The sequence below is a fragment of the Vanessa cardui genome, chromosome 15 (genome assembly GCF_905220365.1).
Source record: "Vanessa cardui chromosome 15, ilVanCard2.1, whole genome shotgun sequence".
NCBI lineage: Eukaryota > Metazoa > Arthropoda > Insecta > Lepidoptera > Nymphalidae > Vanessa > Vanessa cardui.
In genome coordinates, this window is record NC_061137.1 from 8018112 (window position 1) to 8031219 (window position 13108).

Consider the following 13108-nt stretch of genomic DNA (forward strand, 5'->3'; position numbering starts at 1 on the left):
GTGAGTGAGCCAGTGTAACTACAGACTCATGATATAACATCTTAGTTGTTAAAATATTTTTACGGAGCCAAAGTGTACGGACAATGGTGCCCATTTATCATCAGATGGTCAATTTGTCTGTCTGTCTAACTATGACATAAATAAAAAACATATTGAAGCGACAGAGGTTAACAATAACGTATATATAGCTAGACATGTTTTTACTTAAATTGTAACTGATGGACTTTAAAATTTATTATTGTTATAATTTTTATCGAGACATGTATGTTTCATAGGATATGTATTTTCAACGAAAAAAGTAATATAGAAAAACAGTCTGCAAGAGGAAGCCGCTAGGGCTTCGTAATTTATTAACAGAAAAATTGGGCTTGTAATTTCGCTGGCGTAGAATATACTAATTCTACAGGAAGTAATATATAATTCAGTTATAATATTACATTTTTTTATATAGTTTTGTGGTTTTTACAGCAAATTTGAAGCTGTTGGATTAAATCTACGGTTTGGATTATAAAAGAAGTTATTTGTTGTCAAGAAATACTCAATAACAAGCAGCTTGGAGAAAAGCAATATTAGCAATCATAAGATTTTAATGATTTTAGGCAGGAATGTCTCCCTAGCTACAATGATTTCCATCCCTTTTTCATTGGTGGAAGATATTGAGGGAATAGAAAGTGAATCCAATTTAGGCCGACCATGGTTCTTCTCTAGTATAATTAACTCTCCGAGGCAGTTGATAATCTCCGTTGAAAGTGTCCGATATGCCCAAAGATGAGGAGGATCAGATATTATCATTAATAATTAAAGTAATAAGCTCGTAACTGACCAACAGCTAAACCATTTCTTACTATTCTCTTAAGAAGACGAATGAAACTTGTTCGCAAAAGCGGGTCTGGATTATCCATTAGGCTATGTAGGCAACTGCCTCGGGCTCCACATCGGCTAAGAGCCTTTAGGCAGACTGGGATTTTTTCAATTCATGGTTAATGCTAAACATTGCTCCTATTTGAATAGGATGGCATATCTTTGTCATATATTGTAAACAAAAAAGCTATGAGTAAATTAGAACTGTGATAGAAAAAATATATTTTGAGAAGTTTGAAACGGTTAAACGTGCTTAGACATGCATAGCCTAGGGCTCCAACATGGTTTATTCGGCCATGTCTAAGCGCTTCAGTGCAGGTTGATAAATATACCGTTGTCAGAGTGGAATTCGACACAAACTAGTTTCCTTACATTTGACTCAGTTATAAACATAATAATTTGAGTTTTGATACGTAAGCTGAGGTTTAATTTTTCCTATGTTATAATTTATCTTTACACAAATCTAAAGAAATTGTAAAAATGTTCATGAAACATACATTTAATTTGATTCTTACGAATACTATAGTACTAAGGAAACAAATGACAGCTAGATATATTAAAGTACCTAACTCAAAAACAAATAACAATTACTTTGAGTGAAACAACGTAGAAGTTTTAATTAAGGACTGCTTTTTATACATATATTTTAACATTCAACATTAAACATTCATAAAGTTTAAACATCTCTATTTTGGTAACGATTTGTCCCTTGTAGTGTAAAAACATCAAAAAAATTCCATCACAAGGATTCTCCGAGGCATTCCTGTCTGAAATCGTCATCATAATAATGCATACTTTCGTTTATTTCTTTAGTCTCGGCATTTTTATTTTGCTCGTTCTTTCTGCTATGCAAGTACAGATGGCTCGTGGAATAGAGGCTGTTTTTGAGCTAATGTTTTTGTCGACTTTTCTTATATATTGTGCATACTTCTTTTAAAAGTAGTTTTATTTATAAACGAATAATATCAATAAGTGGTAATTGCTAATATTTTTTTTTGTGTTAAACCATTTATTTTCGGTACGTTTGTTCTGTGAAAATTGTAACATGATAATATGTAATTTCAAAAGATCCTAAGTGTCATCCTATCTTTTATATTAATAATTTTGTGCGGTTTTAGACACAATCGAAACCTATTCACAATTATAGGTCACAATCGAAGTTCGTATCTTAGATATTTCCGGGTGCGTTCAGAAATCAGTGTAAAAATTGATTAAAATTTTACACGACATTAAAGAGAAAATACAAATGTTTGAAAATCATAACGTATATAATAGTGACAAAATAACTCAATACATAAAAAAGGGTCTTTAAAATAAAACTTGATATTAGACACCATTTTTTCTTCCGAACACATATAAAGCCACCTTTTATGAGGTATACTTTTTATTGTTATTGTTTGGGTAATAATCAGGACAATAGAAAAGAAACTTGTTTTACTAATGTTTACTATTTTAAACACCAATTAGGTACATTTCTAATTATTAGTAATATCAAGAAAAACCTTAAGGGATTTAAAATTCTCAGCCATATATTATAATACATAATAAATTACCATTATCCTAAATATTAAAGCCGAGCCAGAATGTCTTATAACTAAAAAATACATTAATTATTTTTATTATTATCTATATACTAAGTTTCATAAGTACGCATTTTATTATGAATACTATATTAGGTACAGGAGTTTCGCTAAAATGAAAACTAAAACTACAGTCAGGGTTCTGTATGCATAAAATTTATATTCGTTTTCATTTCTTGAATAACTTAAATGTATTCACCGTTATTTCTATTTTTCGTTACTCTGTATTTAAATATAAAGTTGAAAAGATGGAACCGTAACACTAAGAGAAGGACAGAGCCATTCTTATTTAACATTTTTTTTGTTATTATTTTTCTACTGAAATGAGTTTTGCATTTTTCATATTCATAGTTAAAAACAAAACAAGCTCATTGGTGGTTTGCAATCCGTCTTAACGTCGACTTTTTTTTTTATTGTATCCTTTAACAAATGCGTACACAACAGACAATAGGTTCGTTTTGCAACGGTACCGCTAACTAACGGTTTATTTATTAGCATTTTTTTTCTTTTATTTGCAAACTTTCCTCTATTGTAGTTAAAGTTTCTATTTTAACAGTTAAGCTACTACGAAATAGTTGTTACGGTAGTTTTATTGCGAAAAAACGATATTTATATGTGGCTAAATAAAAAAAATAAAACTTGGAATTCTCGACCGTAAAAATTAACTTTTCGTGTTCGAAACTTTACCGAGTTTCGCCGCCAAGCTACCATTGTTTGAAGACAGAAGAGTTTCTAGTACAAAAGCGATGAGCGCACGTCGTTACTTCGATTAGAACTTTGTCAGTCTGGACGGTATAAGTTTGACCAGGGTGGCCACAGCTGGTGTGAAGACAATTTGTTCCTTATGAGTCTCAACTTACGTATCAGTTTTGATTATCAGAATAAATGATTGTAACTTTTATGTGTCACGTTATTATTGCTTTTTTTTTATAAAATAATGAATGAATGTTGGTAATAAAAGGAATTGATAGTTTTAAATATATCTTTCCTTGTAAATTTTATTCTCTCCTTTAAGGAGAGGTTTAGGTTCACCGTTACGTTACAATATATTAGCTATGTTATAAAACAAGTTAAAATAATTTCTAAAAATATATATATTTTAGTGACATAGATAGTAATAGACGTTATGTAAATACAAACCGTATTTGCACATCATCAAACCGCATGTTTACTTATTAATTAATTCGATTATTCATCATTAAATTGGCTTATTAATTGCTTACAATGATAGAAGACAATATAACAAATATGGTGGAACAAATGTATTATTATTATAAATTCTAAGCAAAAAATTAACGACATTATAAAACTCGGTGGTAGGGCTTTGTGCAAGGTCGTCTGGATCGTGACTATCCACATCATATATTTTACCACCAAAAGTCAAACATACCAAGTTTGGTGGCGGGTAGATAATACTCGTAATATAAATTGTTATTTTTTTTTCAAGGTCAATGTTTATAGGCGATGGCCTATGATCAAGGGCCCAATTACCTGTCCTAACTGTATCATAAAAATATACAAGGTTACCATATTTATTAAATATATATTTTTTGCATTTTTCGTATTTTACCTAAAGTTTTTGAAATACTTACATTACTTATGTTTTTATGTTTTTCGCCAAGAATAAGAACATTAAAACGGAAATTCAATTTTATTACAATCATTCGAGCGGGATGTTTATATTGTTATTATTTTAATAATTATATAGAAACAAAAGATATCAGAGTATTATTCGAATAAAATAAATTGACGAGCAACTTCAGCTAAGTTAATACCAGTTGTATTAACACTTAGATAATGCTCAAGGAGACATTGAACTCTGATCCTTTATAGATGGCTCGGAATACGATGGCCGTCAGTAGCCGTAGCTACTTGCCCGGTATCGCTCGCTAACTTAAATGAGTTTCCTTTTATTACCCCGAGAGTTAACCAAAAGGATCTTTGTGTTTATGATTCCGTTATAAGTTTAAAGAGATTGCAACGGCCGGAGTCGAGTTTTTAATTTTTTTATATAGAAAGCGGTTCTCTTTCTTTGAAAATTTTTAATAAGTAGCTAACTTCGCTCTCGTAATAAGAATACATGAACCGAGTAACTTGTTTTTAAGTATTTATTTAACAAGGAACTGGAGTAGGTTCTGTACCATAATATAAATTGTTTCTGCAACAAGAATTCTTCCGAACTTTCTGAATTTTGTAAATTTTGACTTGCGATTTAATCTTTTCCGTATCAAAGATTAAATTTCAAGTCAAAATTTAATATACAACTTGAGGCGTATTTAACACTTAGGAGAATTTTTAATTCCATAAACTAGACATTATTATGTGTATTGTATGCTACTTAATACAATTGACGCGTTAATTTCGAATAGCGCATACTGTACAATTGAAATTTGTTTGAAATCAATAAATTAACGTACCGTACAATTCATAAATATTGCGTGACGCTGCACTGTCATATTACCAACGTATCCCCGTAACGCTTCACCCTCCTATTGGACATAATGCGGAAATGCAATTTCCATAAATTTTACACACTGCGAGCATAGTCCCCATCCGAAAAGATTGGACGTGACCACATGATTATGAGAAAGATTGCCGTCTACTTGGTTCAGTGCCTCTATGTTTTACATAGCAATATTAGCATACAATTTGCAATGATTTACGAAATAAAAATAAAAAAAAAAACTTTTAAATAATGTATGTATCTTTAGCACTGTAATCTATGTAAAAATCTTCAATCTTTTTAAAGTGCACGATGAGAAAATTTAACGTCGATCTGCGAGGACGTATATTATTTTCATGGAAGCAACAAGGACGTGCGGTCGTAACAAACCAAATAAATTATAAAAAGAGATCTCGGGTGGGAGACAAGGCTTTCCTTGGGACAAGTCGTAAATTTAACGGTCGAAGAAATCCTTATTTCCCTCGACCGTTCGTGGTCGTGTTTGCAAACTATCCCTGTTTATGACTAACTGTAAAAATTTCGGTAACACGATCTTAAAATAGTGTTTTTAAACGTAGTATACATATTTGTATGTTACATCATAGACACAAACAGATATTTTTCCATACACTAATATAGTTACATAATATAAATTAGTAATTATAGATATTAATTTATAACCTGTAGCTATTTTTTTTGGTGACAGCACGAAGTGCAAGCTACGAGAAGGTAGTAACCACTTATAACTCAAAAACAATGCAAAAAATTGCTCTGTTCCGGAGTAAAGGGTGAGCCAGTGTAATTAAAGGCACAAGAGCCATTACAACTTAGATACTTATATTGGTAGCGTATTTAATAACTAAATCTACATGTAATTATTTTAAAATTAACCTATACGTATATAAAAAAAACGTTGAAACAGAATATTACTTAATTGTATAAGATATATCTTAACATAGATTATATTTATAACAAATATCGAAATGAAATATAAAAATAATAATAAGAAATAATAAGGTTTTCTAGCTTACTTTAATATAGTATTATTTTAATTTATGAGCATTAATATATATATATGAATACGGTTCCTTATAGAAATGATAGTCAAGTGTGGTTGGTGACTACGCAATGATATCAAGGTCGTTTGTGTTAGTTATAATAACCGATAATATTAAAGATAAATTAATTAAGAAAATAGAAATTACATTTTTATAATTTATATATATTCTTTGTTTTTATTGTCATCGTGCTAACCTCATTATTTCGCATTTTGTCTTTCAAACATTCGTAATCCGTGTAACCGCTAATTAACGTACTATTTCTCATTCGTCTCAGGAATAGCTGTATTGTATGAAATTTGTAACGTTCTAAAATTCCTGGACCGCAACAGAGTTACAAGAGAATTATGAGTATAATTTAATTAAGACATAACAGCACCTTAATACCAATTAGTCACACGATCCGTGGTTTGGGCGTAGTGGGTAATTTGATATCTTAATGGGTTTACGGCGGCTTTGGAATACCTCCTACTCTAGACCGGCCAATCACATTCGAAAGCACTGCTTTGATGGCTTCACTGACTCATCATATATTACTCACTTAGTGTGATTCCGACTTTTCTATGGTGTGACTTTGAGTTACATAAGGTTTTAAATCCACTTATATATTTGTGTTACATCTTGACTGTATTCTCTAACATTTTTTTCTTTGTCACAAATATTATCAAATAAAATCGATAAAATAATCCAAATAAACTAATAATTTTACGTACTCAACTTACATTTATTTTAATGAGCGCTTAGTCTTTTCCATTACCACAAATATCTATAAATATAAAAAAAATATATTAATCGCGTATCAATAAATTGAACCAAATGGGATTAATACTTTTTGTCTATTATGTTATACAACACATTAGCGAAATTGTAATCTTCGCGCTTGGTACTACGAGTAAATCGCATGAACCGATGATTTTTTGCTGAAAACGTTCACTGCGATAATAACACGTTTATGTATACAGAACTAGCAACTCATCCCGAGTTCGCGTGGGATAATTGATTAGTAAAAAAACGAATAATTTAAACATGAGCTTATTGAGCATGAGTCGAGATGGCCCAGTGGTTAGAATGCGTGCATCTTAACCGATGATTGCGGGTTCAAACCCAGCACCGCTGATTCATGTGCTTAATTTGTCTTTATAATTCATCTTGTGCTCGGCGGTGAAGGAAAACATCCTGAGGAAACCTCCATGTGACAAATTTCATAGAAGTTCTGCCACATGTGTATTCCTCCAACCCGCATTGGAACAGCGTGGTGGAATATGTTCCAAACCTTGTCCTCAAAGGGAGAGGAGGCCTTTAACCCAGCAGTGGGAATTTACAGGCTGTTGTTGTTGTTGTTATTGAGCATGAGCAAGAAAATATCTAACAGGTTACATTTATTTTATTTTTTTAATACTTAAAACAAGTATGTCATAAATGAATGAAATTTAAATTAATTTTATTTGATCAAATTGTGTTGACGGCTAATAAATTCAAATTAGGATAATTTTAACTGCCAATTACAATATTCTATTACTAGAGATACATTCCGATCACTTGTTTCGCATCGAACATTTTTTTTGTTGTACGTAATTTGGAAACTGTGATATCTTATAAAGAATTCATTCGAACGAAGTGTAAGACAATTTTAATCTTTATTAAATAGCGAAGCTTACTTATATATCTGAATGAGGATTAATAATTAATTGGAGAAAATTGCTAAAGTTTTTGTTTTATTTGAAATAAATAAAAATTTTTTATTATGAGTGTCACTTAGAAGATGGATAAATGCTGTAGCTAGTTTTCTGTGGAAAGTTTTTATAATTACAATTTTTAATAAATTAGCCTCGAAAGCGCACTAAAAGTTTTTTTAGATAAAACACTGCAATTTTGTACAAAATATGTATTTTCAAATTTATTGTTCTTTCTATAATTATTGAAAACCGTAACAAAATATGTTTAGTGGTACAGAATAAGTTAACGGAGATAGAGACTTTAATAAAAACTACTTTCTTTCATCATCTCTATAGTTGCTACCATTACCGTCTTTAAGGCCACGTGCCTAACTATCCCACTCTCAAGAGCCTCCCAAAAAGCTCAGGACTCCGAGTATCGTACCTCCAAAAACAAAATATAATAGATATAATTTAGATATAAATTAAATAATTAAAATTAATTAATTTAGATATAATTTATATATAAATTTAATCGACGATTCCACGTCGATTGGTCATAGTATGTAGTTGATAGATTCAAAATTAAACCGAAGTCTTTCCGAAATACGTAAGCATGACACTGAAATATAAGAAATTTATTAATAATATTTTTTATATTTCATTTTAAAATGGTTAAATATAGAGAGTTGCTAAAAAGTACTTCAATGTCATCTGCTAGGCCTTATTCCCGCATGCCCTAGGGCTCCAGAATGGACTAAGACAGGCATGAGTTTTTTGGCAACATTGAAAATTTATACAACATGCTTAGTAAAACATGTTTTTCTTCTAGATTGCATTAACAAATAGGCAATCTCCATCACACCACTTTACATGCAAAGCCAATCATTGGATATAAGATTTTATGTCATTCGATTCTGTAACTACCCAGCCTCACTTACAATCTACTATATATATAATATGTAAATTACCAAAACATAGAATTGTTTGTATGCGTAATAATGTATCTATTTAATTCAATTACATTGAAGACTTTTTAATACCATTAAAACGACAAAGAAGTTTAACAACAAAACGTGAAGCCTGTCTTTTTAAAAATAGTGTTGCAGCAAAAGAAAATAATTCCCATTCCTGCTCCTGTTGTCTTAAAAAATAGCGTTTTAGCTAAGCTGCGAGTTAAAACAAAAAGGACCCTACTGTCCGTCACGGAAGGCGTGCTAATAAGCTCCTTACGTCAGTTAGCGCAAGAGCAGTATTATTTTTCTAAAAGATAGCATTGCGGGAGATTTCAATATAATTGCCCCGGTTCCTTCAAGGGGCTGACAGCTCAAAGGGCACTCGGTGACGTGCTCATTGTCGGAACGCCCACGGTTTACCTTATTCAAACATTTCGATTTTTTTCATTTAAATATTTGCGTAGCAATACTTGGTAATAAGCGGACTGTTTTGAGTATGACATTTTAGCTCATTGATATTACTCGTATAACGAACGACTCGTATATATTATGAGTTTATAATTCATTAAATTATTCAAATCCGAGTTGATTATATTACTTAATTTATAGCTTAATTATCATGTTTGTTGATTTCTCGAAAACGTTTTTGTCCAAACTTAAATTTAATCCATCTAGAATTTTATAACATGAAATTATGGGATACCGTACCTAATAATTTCTTTATGATCGCCCTGTGCCGGGTCATTTCTCCAATACAAAATGTTTCATACCAATAAAACTAAATTGTAGCTGTAAAATAACGTAATTAATGAAACTAATTGACTTCCATAAGAAAACGGAGTCATAAACTTTTTGTATTATATAAATTTAACATTTATATTGATTCTTTTTTGGACTTTGATAATTTATGAGTACAAACAACACGAATATTTCTTGCCGGTCTTAGAGATATTATCGGTTGTCTATACGTTCGAGTTTCTAAAGAAATCGTATGACGAGGTTTATAAAAAAAACAAAAGTGAGACCATTCTTGGTGTAACTTGATATTGCTCATTCGGTTATTTTCCGGCTGTTTGCGTATAAGATTACAAGCAATTTATTTCAATATGGCAATTGAATTTACGAACAGCACTCAAACAGTTTAAGGAGCGCATTTTATAATCTTTTATTTTGTTTGCAGTCCCTTTAGCATAAGTCAATATGGTTTCACGTTAATGTTTATGACATGAGCGAAAATACTGACTACAAATCATTATGTTTATACTTGAGTAACTAATATTTAAATACATGTTTCGTATAAGACATAGAATAAATAAAATATATGTATATATTTATCAGTTAAGCTTAAACTTTCTATTCCTTTTACGAAATTTACCATAATGGATAAGCTATATACATATAATCATATATACACAGGGCCGTAGCCAGGATTTCTTTTCGGGGGGGGTTCGTGCTCCAGGAAAAAAAAGCAACAGGTTTATTCCATAATAAGCATAAATATATTAAAATATTAAATTATACATAATTTATACACATTTATTTAAAAGACAACCGACGACTTATTTTATGTTATAGGGGGCAAACGAGCATGAGGCTCACCTGATGAAAAGTGATTACCACCGCCCATGGACATCTATGGGGCTTGCAGGTGGTTACCGGCCTTTAAAGAAGGAGTACGGTCTTTTTTTAAGGTTCCGAAGTTGTATCGGTTCGGAAAAAGCGTCGGTGAAAGCTGGTTCAACAGAGTGGTTGTGCAAATGTCTTAAAAATCGTACTGTTGTGGATTTTTGAACATTAAGGTGGTGCGGGTGAAACTTTGAATTTTGACAAGATGTCCGAAGGTGAAATTCAGCAGCCGGAATTATTCCGAACAATGCCTACGATACGAACATTTTCCGTGAAATATTCGGTATAAGATGCACAGCGATCAAACATCTCTACGCAAAGTCAAAGGATCAAGCAGGTCGAAAAGAGCTTGATCGTCGATAATTCGAGTCGCTTTGCGTTGGATACGGACAAATGGAAGAAGCTAGTACTGAGGAGCACGCACACGCACGCACGGAGAGAAGTATTCGGGACAGCATTTGCGCCTTGTATAGTCTTAGGCGATGGGTTGACGTGAAATACTGACTTGCCTTGGAAAGCACATCGAGCTTTTTTATGCCAATTTGGTTTTGCGTTTCAATTCACTGCGGAACTGAATGAAGTTCGAAATATGCTAGCTGTAGCGGCTATTGGAATCTTCTGAAATCGTGGAGATACGAGAAATGGTAATTTTTTTAGCGGCTAACGCGCAAACTTGCCTCTTTTTGGGGGTTGAAGTGGGGTTGTCTACAGTATTGTCGTCTGCATAGCAGTGAATGTTACAGATTTGCAACAAGTCACCGATATATAGAAGAAACAGAGTAGGTGATAGACCGCAGCCTTGTGCAACATAGGCATTAACGAATTTTAAATCAGAGCATGCACCATAAATAACGACTTTAATGTTCCGATCTGCCAAAAAGCTGGTGATCCAATTGCATAATTTCAAGGGAAGCCCTTTGTGCCATACGCTATCGAATGCCTTCGCTATGTCCAGACTGGCCGCCAATGCCTTCCCCTTGCTCTCAAATGCTTCCGCCCATCTATAACTCAGGTAATTCAGAAGATCACTGGCTGAACGCTCCAAACGGAAACGAAACAAGGAGGTGATGGCTATTGGCCTATAATTGGACGGGTCTGGGCGGTTGCTCTTTTTAGGAATATGATGCACCAAAGTAGTCTTCCAGGAGTTCGGCTGCTTCCGTAGTCAGCGAATATTCGGTAAAGAGCGTTGACTATCCGTTTTTTAATAATATAGTATGAATATTATAATATAATATAGTCGAGATGGCCCAGTGGTTAGAACGCGTGCATCTTAACCGATGATTGCGGGTTCAAACCCAGGCAAGCACCGCTGATTCATGTGCTTAATTTGTCTTTATAATTCATCTCGTACTCGGCGGTGAAGGAAAACATCGTGAGAAAACCTGCATGTGACAAATTTCATAGAAATTCTGCCACATGTGTATTCCACCAACCCGCATTGGAACAGCGTGGTGGAATATGTTCCAAACCTTCTCCTCTAAGGGAGAGGAGGCCTTTAGCCCAGCAGTGGGAATTTACAGGCTGTTGTTGTTGTTGTTGTTTGTTGTTGTATGAATATTCTCAATAAAATATACAGGTTTATTGCTAATTCGACGTATATCCGTTAGGTGGTGATAGGGGTGACTATTTGCAATAATTTTAACCCCCATATGCATGATCCAAAAGCGAACCAATTTGAGTAATCACTTATTTGCTTTTTTAAAAAAAATGTCAAAAATGAAGCTTTAAAAATTTATTTAAAAAAAGGTATCAATTAAAATCTATTTTTTTCTTTTGTTTAATAAAAACGATTAAACACTGGATATTTGTCAATATTTAAACAATCATTATCAGTCCAAATTTAAAAATGCGAGACGGAAAACGATTTATTTCACTACTTTTTTTGGTTTTTTTCCTCAAAAATGTCTTATAAACTAAAAAAATCATTTTGAAACTTGGCCTGCAGATTATTTTAAAAACATAACCTTTTTCTTAGCTTTCCAAAAATGTATAAAAAGAAGAAAATTATTTCAAATCAATCGAAATAGTCGTATCTAGACCAAACGGCTTAATATTCTGAAGAAACCGATAAATACTTACGTTTTGTTTGTTTAATTAGCGCAAAATATTTTTTTTATAATACGATAGCGGTTAGCGAAAAAATTTCGGGGGGGGGGTTTGAACCCCCAAAACCCCCGCCTGCCTACGGCCATGTATATACATACATATATTCCATGTTTAGCGTTAGTCACGTGTACTGTACTCAACGTACAGCTAGTATATTTATAAAGATAAAGAATCAATAAATAAAAAAGAGAGTATGTAAAAATCATATACAAAATAATTGTCTACCACCATTTATGGACGATTCCACGTCGATTGGTCATAGTCTGTAGATACGTTATAGTCATAGTCTGTAGTGTGTTGATACGTTCAAAATTAAATCGAAATCTTTCCGAAACATTAAAAATTTATTAATAACATAATTATCTTATATCTCATTCACGCGGTGTATAACGTTCTAAAACAAATACATTATTTAATAAAAGTGTTGGTCATAAAAAAAAGAAAAATTGGTTCGATTTTTAAATCTTTTGTTTTCAATTTTTAACAATATTACCAAGGTTGGTAACAACGCGACTAACTGGATGGCGCTTTGATCACAGTCACAAAATTTTACAAGATTAATTAAACCTAAAGCAAACACAGTTTCAGAACGTGGATTCAATTGAAAACAAGCGATGAGAAACTCAAAAGTTACTCTTTTATACGGATTAATATTGATTTAGTTATTCAGACGACTCATTCAGTCCATACAAAACGTATTTCAATTCGTGCGTTAAATTACACGATGATTGTGTAATTTATACGTAATAATATAAAAACACACAATATCTTTATTTATATCATTAATAAATAAGCGCAGTATTACGAAAATAATATTCTC